Below are 15,962 nucleotides of genomic sequence, written 5' to 3'. Positions count from 1 at the left end.
CATGAAACAGATGTGAATTGGGAGTCTATCACATATTAGCTACTTATTATAAAGATGTCTGTGAACCTTGACATAAGATTTAGATTCCCTGGGGCAGAAATATTATTGGGTTGGCCAAAAAGTTTGTTTGATTTTTATCATAAGATCTTACAGAAAAGCCCAAATAATTTTTTTTGCCAACCCAATACATTGGGATTCTCTTAGTACAGTCCACTTCATAGTTATTTATTGAAAAGGCATGAATCTCAGTCTTTTAAATCTGCACCGTAAGAACTTTTAAAATGTTTTTCATTATAATGAAAATATATGTACTTATTATAAAAAGACAACAGTTAAACAATTTCTTTACCCAAGAACCAGCCATAATTATTAGTTTGGTGTAGATGTTTCTAAAAAAAGAATGACATAATCCATTTTCTAGAAACATGTTTGTATATCTAAACTTTGATCTAACCGCCTCAAGATATCCTCAGGTGAAACTTACCATAAAATGAAACTTCCTACTGTAGTATGAGTAATTACTAGCCTCCACTTCCCAGTATAGGTGGTTTATAAACACTTACTAAATTTTTAAATTAAAGATATTTATTTTAAAATTATTTTAAAATAAATATTAAAAAAATGAATACTTACTCAGTTCAGTTCAGTTCAGTCACTCAGTCATGTCCGACTCTTTGCGACCCCATGAATCGCAGCACGCCAGGCCTCCCTGTCCATCACCAACTCCCAGAGTTCACTCAGACTCATGTCCAACGAGTCAGTGATGCCATCCAGCCATCTCATCCTCTGTCGTCCCCTTCTCCTCCTGCCCCCAATCCCTCCCAGCATCAGAGTCTTTTCCAATGAGTCAACTCTTCGTATGAGGTGGCCAAAGTACTGGAGTTTCAGCCTCAGCATCATTCCTTCCAATGAACACCCAGGACTGATCTCCTTTAGGATGGACTGCTTGGATCTCCTTGCAGTCCAAGGGACTCTCAAGAGTCTTATCCAACACCACAGTTCAAAAGCATCAATTCTTTAGCGCTCAGCTTTCTTCACAGTCCAACTCTCACATCCATACATGACCATTGGAAAAACCATAGCCTTGACTAGACGGACCTTTATGGCAAAGTAATGTCTCTGCTTTTGAATATGCTATCTAGGTTGGTCATAACTTTCCTTCCAAGGAGTAAGCGTCTTTTAATTTCATGGTTGCAATCACCATCTGCAGTGATTTTGGAGCCCAAAAAATAAAGTCTGACACTGTTTCCACTGTTTCCCCATCTATTTCCCATGAAGTGAAGGGACCAGATGCCATGATCTTCGTTTTCTGAATGTTGAGCTTTAAGCCAACTTTTTCACTCTCCTCTTTCACTTTCATCAAGAGGCTTTTGAGTTCCTCTTCACTTTTGGCCATAAGGGTGGTGTCATCTACGTATCTGAGGTTATTGATATTTCTCCCAGCAGTCTTGATTCCAGCTTGTGCTTCTTCCAGCCCAGTGTTTCTCATGATGTATTCTGCATATAAGTTAAATAAGCAGGGTGACAATATGCAGCTTTGATGTACTCCTTTTGCTATTTGGAACCAGTCTGTTGTTCCATGTCCAGTTCTAACTGTTGCTTCCTGACCTGCATACAGGTTTCTCAAGAGGCAGGTCAGGGGGTCTGGTATTCCCATCTCTTTCAGAATTTTCCACAGTTTATTGTGAGCCACACAGTCAAAGGCTTTGGCATAGTCAATAAAGCAGAAATAGATGTTTTTCTGGAATTCTCTTGCTTTTTCCATGGTCCAGCGGATGTTGGCAATTTGATCTCTGGTTCCTCTGCCTTTTCTAAAACCAGCTTGAACAAGTGGAAGTTCATGGTTCACGTATTGCTGAAGCCTGGCTTGGAGAATTTTGAGCATTACTTTACTAGCGTGTGAGATGAGTGCAATTGTGTGGTAGTTTGAGCATTCTTTGGCATTGCCTTTCTTTGGGATTGGAATGAAAACTGACCTTTTCCAGTCCTGTGGCCACTGCTGAGTTTTCCAAATTTGCTGGCATATTGAGTGCAGCACTTTCACAGCATCATCTTCCAGGATTTGAAATAGCTCAACTGGAATTCCATCACCTCCACTAGCTTTGTTCGTAGTAATGCTTTCTAAGGCCCACTTGACTTCACATTCCAGGATGTCTGGCTCTAGATGAGTGATCACACCATCGTAATTATCTGGGTCATGAAGATCTTTTTTGTACAGTTCTTCTGTGTATTCTTGCCACCTCTTCTTGATATCTTCTGCTTCTGTTAGGTCCATACCATTTCTGTCCTTTATCGAGCCCATCTTAGCATGAAATGTCCCCTTGGTATCTCTAATTTTCTTGAAGAGATTTCTAGTCTTTCCCATTCTGTTGTTTTCCTGTATTTCTTTGCATTGATCACTGAGGAAGGCTTTCTTATCTCTCCTTGCTATTCTTTGGAACTCTGCATTCAGATGCTTATATCTTTTCTTTTCTCCTTTGCTTTTCGCTTCTCTTCTTTTCACAGCTATTTGTAAGGCCTCCCCAGACAGCCATTTTTCTTTTTGCATTTCTTTTCCATGGGGATGGTTTGATCCCTGTCTCCTGTACAATGTCTTGAACCTCAGTCCATAGTTCATCAGGCACTCTATCTATCAGATCTAGTCCCTTAAATCTATTTCTCACTTCCACTGTATAATCATAAGGGATTTGATTTAGGTCACACCTGAATGGTCTAGTGGTTTTCCCTACTTTCTTCAATTTAAGTCTGAATTTGGCAATAAGGAGTTCATGGTCTGAGCCACAGTCAGCTCCCGGTCTTGTTTTTGCTGACTGTATAGAGCTTCTCCATCTTTGGCTGCAAAGAATATAATCCATCTGATTTTGCTGTTGACCATCTGGTGATGTCCATGTGTAGAGTCTTCTCCTGTGTTGTTGGAAGAGTGTGTTTGCTATGACCAGTGCGTTCTCTTGGCAAAATGCTATTAGCCTTTGCCCTGCTTCATTCCGTACTCAAGGCCAAATTTGCCTGTTACTCCAGTTGTTTCTTGACTTCCTACTTTTGCATTCCAGTCCCCTATAATGAAAAGGACATCTTTTTTGGGTGTTAGTTCTAAAAGGTCTTGTAGGTCTTCATAGAACCCTTCAACTTCAGCTTCTTCAGTGTTACTGGATGGGGCATAGGCTTGGATTACTGTGATATTGAATGGTTTGCCTTGGAAACAACAGAGACAGATCATTCTGTCATTTTTGAGATTGCATCCAAGTACTGCATTTCGTACTCTTTTGTTGGTCATGATGGCTGCTCCATTTCTTTTAAGGGATTCCTGTCCACAGCAATAGATATAATGGTCATCTGAGTTAAATTCACCCATTCCAGTCCATTTTAGTTTGCTGATTCCTAGAATGTTGACGTTCACTCTTGCCATCTCCTGTTTGATCACTTCCAATTTGCCTTGATTCATGGACCTAATATTCCAGGTCCCTATGCAATATTGCTCTTTACAGCATCGGACCTTGCTTCTATCACCAGTCACATCCACAGCTGGGTATTGTTTTTGCTTTGGCTCCATCCCTTCATTCTTTCTGGAGTTATTTCTCCACTGATCTCCAGTAGCATATTGGGCACTTACCAACCTGGGGAGTTACTCTTTCAGTATCCTATATTTTTGCCTTTTCATACTGTTCATGGGATTCTCAAGGCAAGAATACTGAAGTGGTTTGCCATTCCCTTCTCCAGTGGACCACATTCTGTCAGACCTCTCCACCATGACCTGTCTGTCTTGGGTGGCCCCACATGGCATGGCTTAGTTTCATTGAGTTAGACAAGGCTGTGGTCCATGTGATCAGATTGGCTGGTTTCCTGTGATTATGGTTTCAGTGTGTCTTCCCTCTGATGCCCTCTCACAACACCTACCATCTTACTTGGGTTTCTCTTACCTTGGACGTGGGGTATCTCTTCATGGCTGCTCCATCAAAGTGCAGTCGCTGCTCCTTACCTTGGATGAGGTCGCCTCTCCTGACCTTGAACATGGAGTAGCTCCTCTCAGCCCTCCTGCGCCCATGCAATTGCCACTCCTTGGATGTGGGGTAGCTCCTCTCAGCCACTGCCCCTGACCTCAGGCGTAGGGTAGCTCCTCTCAGCCACCACCCCTGACCTCGGGCATGGGGTAGCTCCTCTCAGCCACTCCTGCACCATCGCAGCCTGGCACTCTCAGTCATCTTTAAGACTAGAGAGAGTAAAAGAGAAGTGAAGTCATTAGAACCTAGGATCTTGGAGAAATCATTAGAGGGTTAACGTTTGAAGGCCTGATTAATTTCTGATGCCAATGGTAGAGCTTGGACAACCAAAGGGATGGGGCCAGTTGTGCCCAGGCTGCCCTCAGGGGTGGGGTGGGAAAATGCAGTTAGGGCTTCTGCTAGTACCTCTGATGGGAGCCAGCAAGGCAGAAACATTGGTCTTTAATGTCTGGTCCTGGCTACTGGTAAGGGTGTTACTAATATGCTAATGTAGTAAAATCAAGATATGATGAGATTCAGTTTGTTAGAGGTCATATTTGTTGCCATCTTGGTTCTATTTGGGTTTTCTCTTTGTGTGTGTGTAGCTTCCTCTTATCTCTAGATTCTTTAAAGATTTATGTTCACTCCTGCTGAAGGTGCAGGGTTGGAAGGTTTTGAGCAAGGACACTCTTGCTAATAGTCGGGGGTGGAGGGTTTTGAGCATAAACCTGGAGCAGCTCTAGCAACACTAAGCCCAGCACCCTCATTCCAACAAAATTTACTTCCCCTCTGTTCTTATCACGTGGACTTTAGTGCTTAAGAAGTGCTCAACATTTTAATGTTGATGCAAGTGACGGAGGAATGAAGTCCAGGAAAGCATGGAACTCAGCAGTGGCTATCATTGGTGGGTTCCCTACAGAGATGCCAAGCTGGTGTTTCATGAAAGTGTCTGACCTACAGGATCAGTGAATTTTGGTGTTATTATTTAAAAATTTAAAACACTGAATATTCCTTGGAAGGACTGTTGCTGAAGTTCCAATACTTTGGACACCTAATATGAAGAGCCAACTCATTGGAAAAGACCCTAATGTTGGGAAAGACTGAAAGCAGAGGATGAGATTGTTGGATAGGAATACCAACTCAGTGGACATGAATATGAGTTGGACATGACTTAGCAACTGAACAACAACAATAATTTAAAAACTGGGGAATTCAACATTAAAATTGAGATTTTCAGGCTTTTTTGTTGTTGTTGTTTTGTTAGAAATTGGAAGATACAGCAATATTGGGCCCACCTTCCCTTAAGAAAACAATTTGCTGGGAGTTCCTTGGCAGTTCAGTGGTTAAGACTCAGCCACTCAAACATTGTATGAAGTGGAGTGAAAGTCCCTCAGTTGTGCCCAACTCTGTGACTCCATGGACTATATAGTCCATGGAATTCTCCAGGCCAGAATACTGGAGTGGGTAGCCTTTCCCTTCTCCAGGGGATGTTCCCAACTCAGGACAGAAGCAAGCTGGTGTAGCTAAGACCATCTTAAGAGTAGCCAGCCTCTAGCTGACTCAACATTTGATTGGAGATGCCTGGGCAAATGTTGGCTAAATGAGGCCAGCTGACTTCAGCCTAGCACTCCCCAGACCAGAAGAGCTGCTCAGTTGACCCAGAGACTCCTGAGCAATGAAAGTCACTACATCTGGGGAACACTCTGATATTCAGTAATAGGTAACTGACATGGGGAGTGTCCACTTTCCGGTGTATTCAATCCAGCCTCTAAAAGTTGAGTATGAGAGAGAGATAAAGATTTATATCACTTGTTCTTTTGTGGTAACTGAGACAAAAAAAGACAAACATTATTATGTAATAGGACAGTATTTTTTTTAAAGGTCATGGTTACTTCTCTACAGGAACATAGTCACTGCAAAATGATTTAGTAGCAAAGATAACTGATTTCAAAATATTGTAAACTAGACAACATAACAATAGTAGGATAGATACACACATGAGGCTAAAGACATACCATGGGGAGAGAAAGGTCAAAACAAGCTGTTCTTCAGTTCAGTTCAGTTCAGTCGCTCAGTCATGTCCAACTCTTTGTAACCCCATGAATCGCAGCACGCCAGGCCTCCCTGTCCATCACCAACTCCCAGAGTTCACTCAGGCTCACATCCATCGAGTCAGTGATGCCATCCAGCCATCTCATCCTCTGTCATCCCCTTCTCCTCCTGCCCCCAATCCCTCCCAGCATCAGAGTCTCCTCCAATGAGTCAACTCTTCGCATGAGGTGGCCAAAGTACTGGAGTTTCAGCTTTAGCATCATTCCTTCCAAAGAATACCCAGGACTGATCTCCTTTATAATAGACTGGTTGGATCTCCTTGCAGTCCCAAGGGACTCTCAAGAGTCTTCTCCAACACCACAGTTCAAAAGCATCAATTCTTCGGCGCTCAGCCTTCTTCACAGTCCAACTCTCACATCCATACATGACCACTGGAAATGCTAAGCTGTTCTTAGCTATGTGCATTTCTCTTTCAATCATCAGGTTCAGTCTCTTCACATTTCCATCTTAAGTCAGATACTGCAGTCTACAGACTGGTTATACACTTTGTATTAAATAGTCTCTCTTTTCGATCCTATTCTTGCTCAGGCCTGCAGCAGTTTCTTAATGAGATTAAATGTCTACCAGGGAATAAGAGAAGAAGGACTTTTAGTAGAATGAGCCAGTTTGGTTAATGATGAGTAGTTCTTATGAAGATCAGTGGAAGAAGTCGAATTTATCTCTCCTTTCAAATTTTTATATTGCCTTTCTCTGCTCTCTTACTACCGATCATAAGGAACTGACCATAAAAGAAAACATCCTTCTGGAAAAGTTTAGTTTAGTTAACTAGAGTCTAACCTGCTGGGATAATATCAGAGCCTAGCTGACCTGGGGGAAGGGAAATAGTCAATTCCAGCCGTCTCTAGCTGTCCTGACCCACCTAAGTTGCGGAGATAAAAAAATCTCCCAGAAATACATTTGGAGTGCACAGTGAAGATACAGGTTCATTCAAAGATGGAGACCTAATCATAGGACTATATAAAACTTCCCCTCCCCCAGACCTCACTACCACATTGCTAGAAGTCTATGGTGGTTTCTTTTATGCAGTATATTCAGCTATGAAGAAAAAATTACAAAGCATATCAAAAGGCTAAAACCACAATTTGAAGACACCGAGAAATCATCGGAACCAGACATAGCGTGGGTGTTGGAATTATCAGATTGGGAATTTAAACCCATTCTGATGAATATGCTGCGGTCTCCAGTAGATGAGGCAATCAGCCCGCAAGATCAGATGGACAATGTAAGCACAGAGACAGGAATCCTAAGAAATGTTTAGGTCACTTAAAACATCTTTCAGACATTCACTCTAACTTAACATTTCCAATAGTCAAGATAAAGATGTAAAAGACATGCTTTTTTTTCTCCATAGAAAGACACTTATCAGCTCCTTCTTAGAAATGGGAAGACAACTTGTTTTTAAATTATTACTCCATTCTTCCTGTGTCCCCACCCCATTCTAGGGCATCTGGGTCATGGCTGAGGTGGTGGTTAGGCAGCTGGTTGGATCTTCTGCCCTTTTTGGCTTCTGGAATCTCAACTTTTGAGTTTTGAGTTCAATCCTTATTTTTGGGTTTTGTCCCTCTGGCTTCATGTGGCTAAGCTGGGCTGAAGGGCCTCATTACATCTGAGTTAGGAGTACTTCTCAAGGGGCTTCCCTGGTGGCTCAGAGGGTAAAGAATCCACCTGCAATGTAGGACACCTGGGTTCATTCCCTGGAGGAGGGCGTGGCTGCCCACTCCAGGATTCTTGCCTAGAGAATCCCATGGACAGGGGATCCTGGCAGACTACAGTCCACATGGTTGCAAAGATTTGGACATGACTGAGAGACTTTCACTTTCAGGAGTACCTCTCAAGGGGTTGCAGTCCCCTGTGGTATGGAGCTGGGCACTATGGTCTATTCCTCAGTGTTCTTACTTTTCGGCTTTCATGAGGACCAAGAAAAAGAGGGTCTGGACTTGGAGAGCCATACTCCTGTACACTATTCTCAGGACTGAGGAAACATCTGTTGCTTTGAGAACATAGCCCCATTAGGGTTTCTACCATGTAGCAGGCAATGGGGGGCAAGTTAGTTAAGGAGTTATGTATCATCTGGCATGACATCAACAGGGATATGCACACAAATGTGCTCTGCAGGGCAGTGACAAAGCATGATGAATCATTTCTTTTATAGTTATGCTCGTAGGGCCGAGAGGTCAGAGCCCCTACAGCAGAACTGTTGCAAACTGCCCTGCTTGGCCTTGTATCTTTCCAAGCAACCTGGTCCTTCCGTGTCAAGGCTGTGTGGCTGTACTCCTAGACTAGTACAGACAAGGCTTTGCCTGAAGATGGCTAGAATTTGCATGGATAAATCAGAATAGTATTGGTATGGAGAATGCAGAAACTTAAATGAGAGGCTTTCTCTTTGCCAGATAGGATTCCTTAGAGATGGTATCGGTAAAATAGATACCACTGCTATTTTTACTTGACAAAAGAGGTAGTTAGTGAATCAGAGCTTTTAGGAGGTGAATGTGAGTGAACTAAACAAAAACCTGAATTAAATCCTAAAGAAACAAAATCAAATTAGTTCAGTTCAGTCGCTCAGTCCTGTCCCACTCTTTGCGACCCCATGAATCGCAGCACGCCAGGCCTCCCTGTCCATCACCAACTCCTGGAGTTCACCCAAACTCATGTCCATCGAGTCGGTGATGCCATCCAGCCATCTAATGCACTGTCGTCCCCTTCCTCTCCTGCCCTCAATCCCTCCCAGCATCAGGGTCTTTTCCAATGAATCAACTCTTCGCATGAGGAATGAACAAAGTTCAAATCTGAAGGTCTTTCCCCCACCTCACTCTACACCAGCAGTCTCCCACTTTCTCCACCAGATGGCAGTAATTCCACATAATTTTTCTCCCTTTTATTTCTGAGCAGCCACTGGATAAAGGGGTAATACCGTTTTGAGCTACAATTTAGAGGAATCTGATAACAGCCTCCTCACTTGCCAGTATGTTATACTGAATTAAACTCAGAAAAGCAGTTAAGGCTACATAAGTTCTATAAAAAAAATAAGTAGTGACTGCTCCCCCTACCGAGGTAAGGCTGCCACAAAGCATTCACACAAGGCGGGGCATATGGACTCACACGCCCCCACACAGATTTACTGCCCCCAAACCCACAGGTGGACACACAGATAAACCAACTCCCTCTCTCTCTCTCTCTCCAAGAGGAGGAATCTTTTCTCAAAGAACCTCTTAAAATTCCTTAGGACGATAAAAAGTTTTTCTTGCCTATTTCATGAGTTTCACTTGCTAATCTTTCCTTTGTAAAAACATTATAATTTATTGGCTCAAAAAAAAAAAAAAATCACTGCATTTCAGGAATTTCAAAGCTTATAAAAATCTTCCTTCCCTGAAAGTCACTGGAAAAGAATAGTTGTCTTCTAAGTTTTCACATACACAAACCTATGCCCATCTTTCCTAAACTATTACTTTATTGGCATTTTCCCTACATCTACTCTTTACATTCCACAGTGATCCATTAAAGGCGTTGTCTATTTCTCACATATCCCAAAGTATTCACAACTTTAACAGTCACAGGTAGCTGTAAAGTCATGGTCCTCTACCTTCAAGTATCTTCAGTTCAGTCGCTCAGTTGTGTCTGACTCTTTGCGACCCCGTGGACTGCCATACGCCAGGCCTCCCCGTCCATCACCAACTCCTGGAGTTTACTCAAACTCATGTCCATTGAGTTGGTGATGCCATCCAACCATCTTATCCTCTGTCTTCCCCTTCTCCTCCTGCCTTCAATCTTTCCCAGCATCAGGGTCTTTTCAAATGAGTCAGCTTTTCGCATCAGGTGGCCAAAGTATTGGAGTTTCAGCCTCAGCATCAGTCCTTCCAATGAATATTCAGGACTGATTCCCTTTAGGATGGACTGGTTGGATCTCCTTGCAGTCCAAGGGACTCTCAAGAGTCTTCTCCAACACCGCAGTTCAAAAGCATCAATTCTTCTGCGCTTAGCTTTCTTTATAGTCCAATTCTCACATCCATACATGACTACTGAAAAAACCATAGCTTTGACTAGATGGTCCTTTGTTGGCAAAGTAATGTCTCTGCTTTTTAATATGCTGTCTCAGTTGGTTATAACTTTTCTTCCAAGTAGCAAGCGTCTTTTAATTTCATGGCTGCAGTCATGTGTCTTCATAAAAAAATAATTTTCAACTTCAAGTATTTCCCGTTTAAGAAAGCACCACCTACTGGCTAGATTTGGTGTTGCAGCTCAGTTAGCACACAGCCTTAAAGACACAATAGCACTTCTTTTGTATTAGTAATTCTATGATCAGGAGGTAAAAAGGGAAATTATGTTTATTATAAAGTAATTTCCAATTTCATATTATGCTGGATGCCATGAGTCTAGCCACATTTAAAATCTTTCTTATCAAAAATTTTCCTATCATTTAATTGGGGCATCTCAGTCCTAAAATTTTGTTCTTATGAGACTGTGTCTTTGATATAATGGATGCTCATAGGGAGACTATTGTACATTTTGGAAAAATTTCTCTATGGTAAACTTCTCAGGAATAAGTCTATTTCACACTGTGGGCATTATTTATGATTCATAAGGTAAATCTATTTTTGAAACTCTGAGCTTAAAAGAAAAACACAACTAAGTGTTGGCATGATGATAGGATTTTTAGATTTATTCAAAGTTTTGAGAAAGGAGAGTCCCAGATATTGTTGATGAAAATAATACCTTCATCTCATCTCTATCATCAATATTTCATATTAAAATCCTATGAGGTTTTATTCTGCAACTTGAATTTATTTTAGAAAAGAAAAGCTGGGAAGAAAGAGTATAAAAAGAAAGGAGTGGAAAATAATATATATTTCTTTTCCTGGCTTATATTTGAGCTCCTCTAAAGAGAGGAACCAGGAACAGAAGTTAATAAAATTATTTTACTGGAGGATTACCTCCCAGGCAAGAGGTGATCCCAGAAGTTGATAAAACATTGAGACTTTGTGATTCTCTTGGCGTAACAGAGCAGCCTGGGGTGATCACATGTCAAAACAAGAGGCAGAGCTAGGAAGGAAGCTATTCCTCCACCCCCGAGGAACCCAGTGTTGTTCTGACATCTGAATCTGGCATTCTGGGCTCCCCAGAGGCAGCATGTCATCTGGAGCCCAGGGTGACCACTGGAGTCTCCCAGCGGTTAGTGGCAGCACTGGGCCTCCCCAACCCCCGCCCCAGGGGGCTCCATGTACGGTGGACGAAGGAGAGCTGGAGGCAGAAAAGAGGGTGGTCACTCCATGCTGACCGCAGCTGACAGACTGGCTTGTGGACATGTATGATGGCATCTCTTTAGGGATTAACAGAAACGTCAGGACAGGTACAAGTCCAATGTCTGGAAATCAAAGCTGAGCTTAATCACAATTTGTTTCTAAAAATATTAAGTCTCGCTGTGGCAGAAATGTGAGTTGCTCAGTCACACCCAACTCTGCAACCCCATGGACTGTAGCCCACCAGGCTCCTCTGTCCATGGGATTCTCCAGGCAAGAATACTGCAGTGGGTTGCCAATCCCTTCTCCAGGGGATCTTCCCAACCCAGGGATGAACCTGGATCTCCCACATTACAAGCAGGTTCTTTACCATCTGAGCCACCAGGGAAGCCCCTGTATATAATAATAAAACTATGATATGTATATACCTGTATGTACTTATCTATGTTTATATACAGTTATGTTTAAAATAGTCACCAGCTAGTGGAGAAGGCAATGGCACCCCACTCCAGTACTCTGGCCTGGAAAATCCCATGGATGGAGGAGCCTGGTGGGCTGCAGTCCATGGGGTCGCGAAGAGTCGGACAGGACTGAGCGACTTCACTTTCACTTTTCACTTTCATGCATTGGAGAAGGAAATGGCAACCCACTCCAGTGTTCTTGCCTGGAGAATCCCAGGGACGGGGGAGCCTGGTGGGCTGCCGTCTATGGGGTCGCACAGAGTCGGACACGACTGAAGCGACTTAGCAGCAGCAGCAGCAGTGGGGTCTGGGATACTTAGGCAACACCTACTAGTGTAACCAGCAGCTTCAACAATAACCCACTGTACCGTGGGAACAGGTATAATGTGGACAGTTATTGCTTCTGCATGAAAGGGATAGAGCATGGAGCGCACCCTAGCTTCTCTATTCCAACTCCATCCAAGATTGGATGGGATGGAGAAGGGTTGTCAACACAGGGAGCGGGGCTGAGAATTTTTTTCAAACTCCTGCCTGTAGCTTCACTCTGTACTTTGAGAAGTTACTTGGGCATGGATCAGGGTTAACGCAGGACTTGGCTTATTCCATCTGAAAAGCACACATTAGTTTTCACAATAGCCCATCAAATGTCTAAAGCTATAGAAGAACAGAGACAGGAAATGAAAGGTGATAAAAACTACAGACTCTGGCTGCTGCTATTCTTTGCACATCTGCGTGGCTTCTCCACACAGGCAGACTTCAATGGAAGCTCTGTGCCTGTAGAACTGCCCAGGGACCTGGCCTCTTCACCCCTCATCACATTCTAAGGTGGGCAACACCAGCTTTTGAATCAGGAAGCAATTTTAAAATCAGTCATGTTTTGATCCCGCAGGCCTGGTTTCATCTGATTAATAAGCTGTGCTTTCAAGGCCCTACCCGTTTGCTTCCCCTGGTAGCTCTCCTCCCCAAACCCATCCTCCAAGTGTCCGCAAACAGGACGCTTTTCCCCACCGTGACCCAGCCCAGCAACAGGATTCCACGCAGCCCGACCCAGAAGGACTAGCCTGGTGCAGGCTTGACCTTGCCAGGAGGAATTTCTCTCTCCAGCTGGAATTTCCTTCCCGTCTACCTCCAGGCCTTTCCTGCCGGCCAAACTCCCCTTTGACCACCCTGAATAAATCTTCCCTGCATCCCTGACAGCTGCTGATTTGGCTTCTTTCTTATTTTTTTTTTAATTGAAAGTAAACCTTCAAAGCGGCCTAGCCACCTAAGAAGCTCTGCTGGGCACTGCAGCTGGGCCAGCGAACCTCAAACAGAAGTGGTGCATTCCACTGAGTCCCCCTCCTGCCCTAGGGGTGTTGGGGAGGGGTAGGAATCATGGAGCTTTGTGTGCTGGCAGGGCCACTCAGCTTTCAATTTAGCTTCTGCATTAGAAGAAGGGGATGTGGGCATGGACAGAGTGGTTGTGGAGAGATTTTGAAAGTGGTTGAGAGAGAGATGGAGAGAGGGGATGGCAGGGGGAGGAAGGAGGTGAGAGGGTGGGGAGGTAGGGGAAGATAGATCTCCAGAGGGAGGTGTGAGTTTGCAGGCAGAATGCAAGTGCCATTTATTTATAAGAGAAATCTGGGGGTGTCTTTGTGCTGCCTAGTTAGACCACTGGGAGTACTTTGCAGAGGGAGATTAATTTAAAAAGGCATATCCAAATTTAACAAACAGTTTGCAGCACAGAAAGGAACAATGCAGGGGATGGCACAGAGGGTTAGGAGCCAAGATTCCTAGATTTCCTTCTAGGGTCTTCTCTTAGCTACTTTGCACTTTGAGCTGGTCATTCAGGGCTCTACATCTTCCACCCCTGCCCTCCACCCCCCACTTACTAGAGAACAGGGGTCCCCAACCTCCAGGATCTAATGCTTGATGATTGGACACGGAGCTGATGTAATAAAGAAATAAAGTGCACAATAAAAGTAATGCACTTGAATCAGCCCCAACCCATCCTCCACCCCATCTCCCAAGTGTGAATGGAAAAACTGTCCTCCACAAAACCAGTCCCTGGTGTCAAAAAGGTTGGGGACTGCTGCTATAGAAGACTTTAAATATTTAGAAAGGTTGAAAAAAATAACACCTTTATATCCACCGCCTAGATTCAACAATGTGTGTGTTAGTTGCTCAGTCATGTCTGACTCCTGGTGATCCCATGGGCTGTAGCCCTCCAGGCTCCGGTCCATGGGATTCTCTAGGCAACAATGTCGGAGTGGGTTGCCAGTCCCTTCTCCAGAGGATCTTCTCGACCCAGGGATTGAACCTGGGTCTCCCGCATTGCAGGCAGATTCTTTACCCTCTGAGCCACCAGTGATCCTTAGATTCAACAATGGTTAACATTTTTTTCCCTGTATTTGTTTTATCTTTATCTCTATGTTTGTACATTCTCTCTCACATACAAACATTCTCACGGAATTATGTGAAGGGAAGCTACAGACATGATGTTTCACCTTTCTGTTGCTGCTGTTGCTAAGTCACTTCAGTCGTGTCCGACTCTGTGCGACCCCATAGAAGGCAGCCCACCAGGCTCTGCCGTCCCTGGGATTCTACAGGCAAGAACACAGGAGTGGGTTGCCATTTCTTTCTCCAAGGCATGAAAGTGAAAAGTGAAAGTGAAGTTGCTCACTTGTGTCTGACTCTTAGCGACCCCATAGACTGCAGCCTACCAGCCTCCTCCATCCATGGGATTTTCCAGGCAAGAGTACTGAAGTGGGGTGCCATTGCCTTCTCCATCACCTTTCTAACTACCTTTAAATACTCCAGCATGCATTTCCCAATAGGACATTCTCCTACATAACCACAAAATAACCATTACACCTAAGAATACTAAAAATTATTTCCTAGTAACATTTAATATTTAGTGCATATTAAGACTCTAATTGACTCCAAACTATCTTTTGTAATTGACTTTTGTTTTGAACCAGGAGCCAATCAAGACCCACCTAAACATTTGGCTGTTAGGTTAAAAGTCTCCTGCTTTCTCTTCTCTAATTGAGATGAAACCTACATTCAAAGCATACAAATCTTAAATGTATATCTTGGTGAATTTAAAAATAGACTTTTTTAGCAGTTTTAGACTCTTGATGAGTTTTTTATGTAGGTAAAAGATGGTTAGATAGAATCACTGACTCAATGGACATGAGTTTGAGCAAACTCTGGAAGATAGTGAAGGATGGGGAAGCCTGGCATGCTGCAGTTCAAGGGGTTGCAAAGAGTTGGATACAACTGAGTGACTAAACAGCAACCCCTATATAACTAGTAACCAGATTGATAAACAGAATGTTTTCATCACCCCCGAAGGCTTCCTCATGCCCTTTCCCTGTTAATAGCTCTTCAACTTCTTCCAGAAGGGGTGAGGTTATGAAATAACTGTGAGTCTCAGATCCTTCCCCACGCCACTCCCCTCACCAGGCAGTATCTCCCAGCTTGTGGGATCTCAGTTTCCTCACCAGGGATCAAACCTGTGCCTCCTGAGGTGGAAACACGAAGTCCTAACCAGGGAACTTCACTGGACCACAAGGGAATTGCTGACTCTCAGATTTTTTTGAACGTGTAAATTGGTTCAACTATGTTGGAAGGTTGTCTGCCAATATCTAATAAAATTTAACATACACTGACTATGACCCAAGCAATTCTATTCCTCAGTATACCCTCAAGGGAAATGATTATTTACAAGACCTATGCCAGAATGCTCATTGCAATTTAATTCATCATTTCCCCAAACTGAAACTGTCCCAAATGTCCATCAGCAAGAAAATGGATACTACACAGCCATAAAAAGGAGAAAGGTACTGAATCATGCAATAGCTTGGATGAAGTTCGTATATTATGATCAGCAAATCAAGCTTAATACAAAGAGTATACACCATATGAATCCTTGAGAATGAAGGTAAAAAATGGGCAAAAATCTATTGAGAGAATTCATTAGTTTCCTTTTAATTAACAACCAGCACTTTTTCTTCATGCCATCTTTTTTGACGAGACCAGGTGAGTTTTGTGGAATGCCTCCGACTCAGGATTGTCTGACTTTTCCTCATTTAACTTGATTCTTCACAACTAAAGATCCATGAAAGAATTGAGCTCTATTGTCCTAAGGCACCCACTTTATATAGCAAATTGAGTTCTAACCCATGCATCTAGCA

Source organism: Bubalus kerabau, chromosome 21 (assembly GCF_029407905.1).
Source record: "Bubalus kerabau isolate K-KA32 ecotype Philippines breed swamp buffalo chromosome 21, PCC_UOA_SB_1v2, whole genome shotgun sequence".
NCBI lineage: Eukaryota > Metazoa > Chordata > Mammalia > Artiodactyla > Bovidae > Bubalus > Bubalus kerabau.
Note: the sequence above shows the minus strand (reverse complement) of the source record.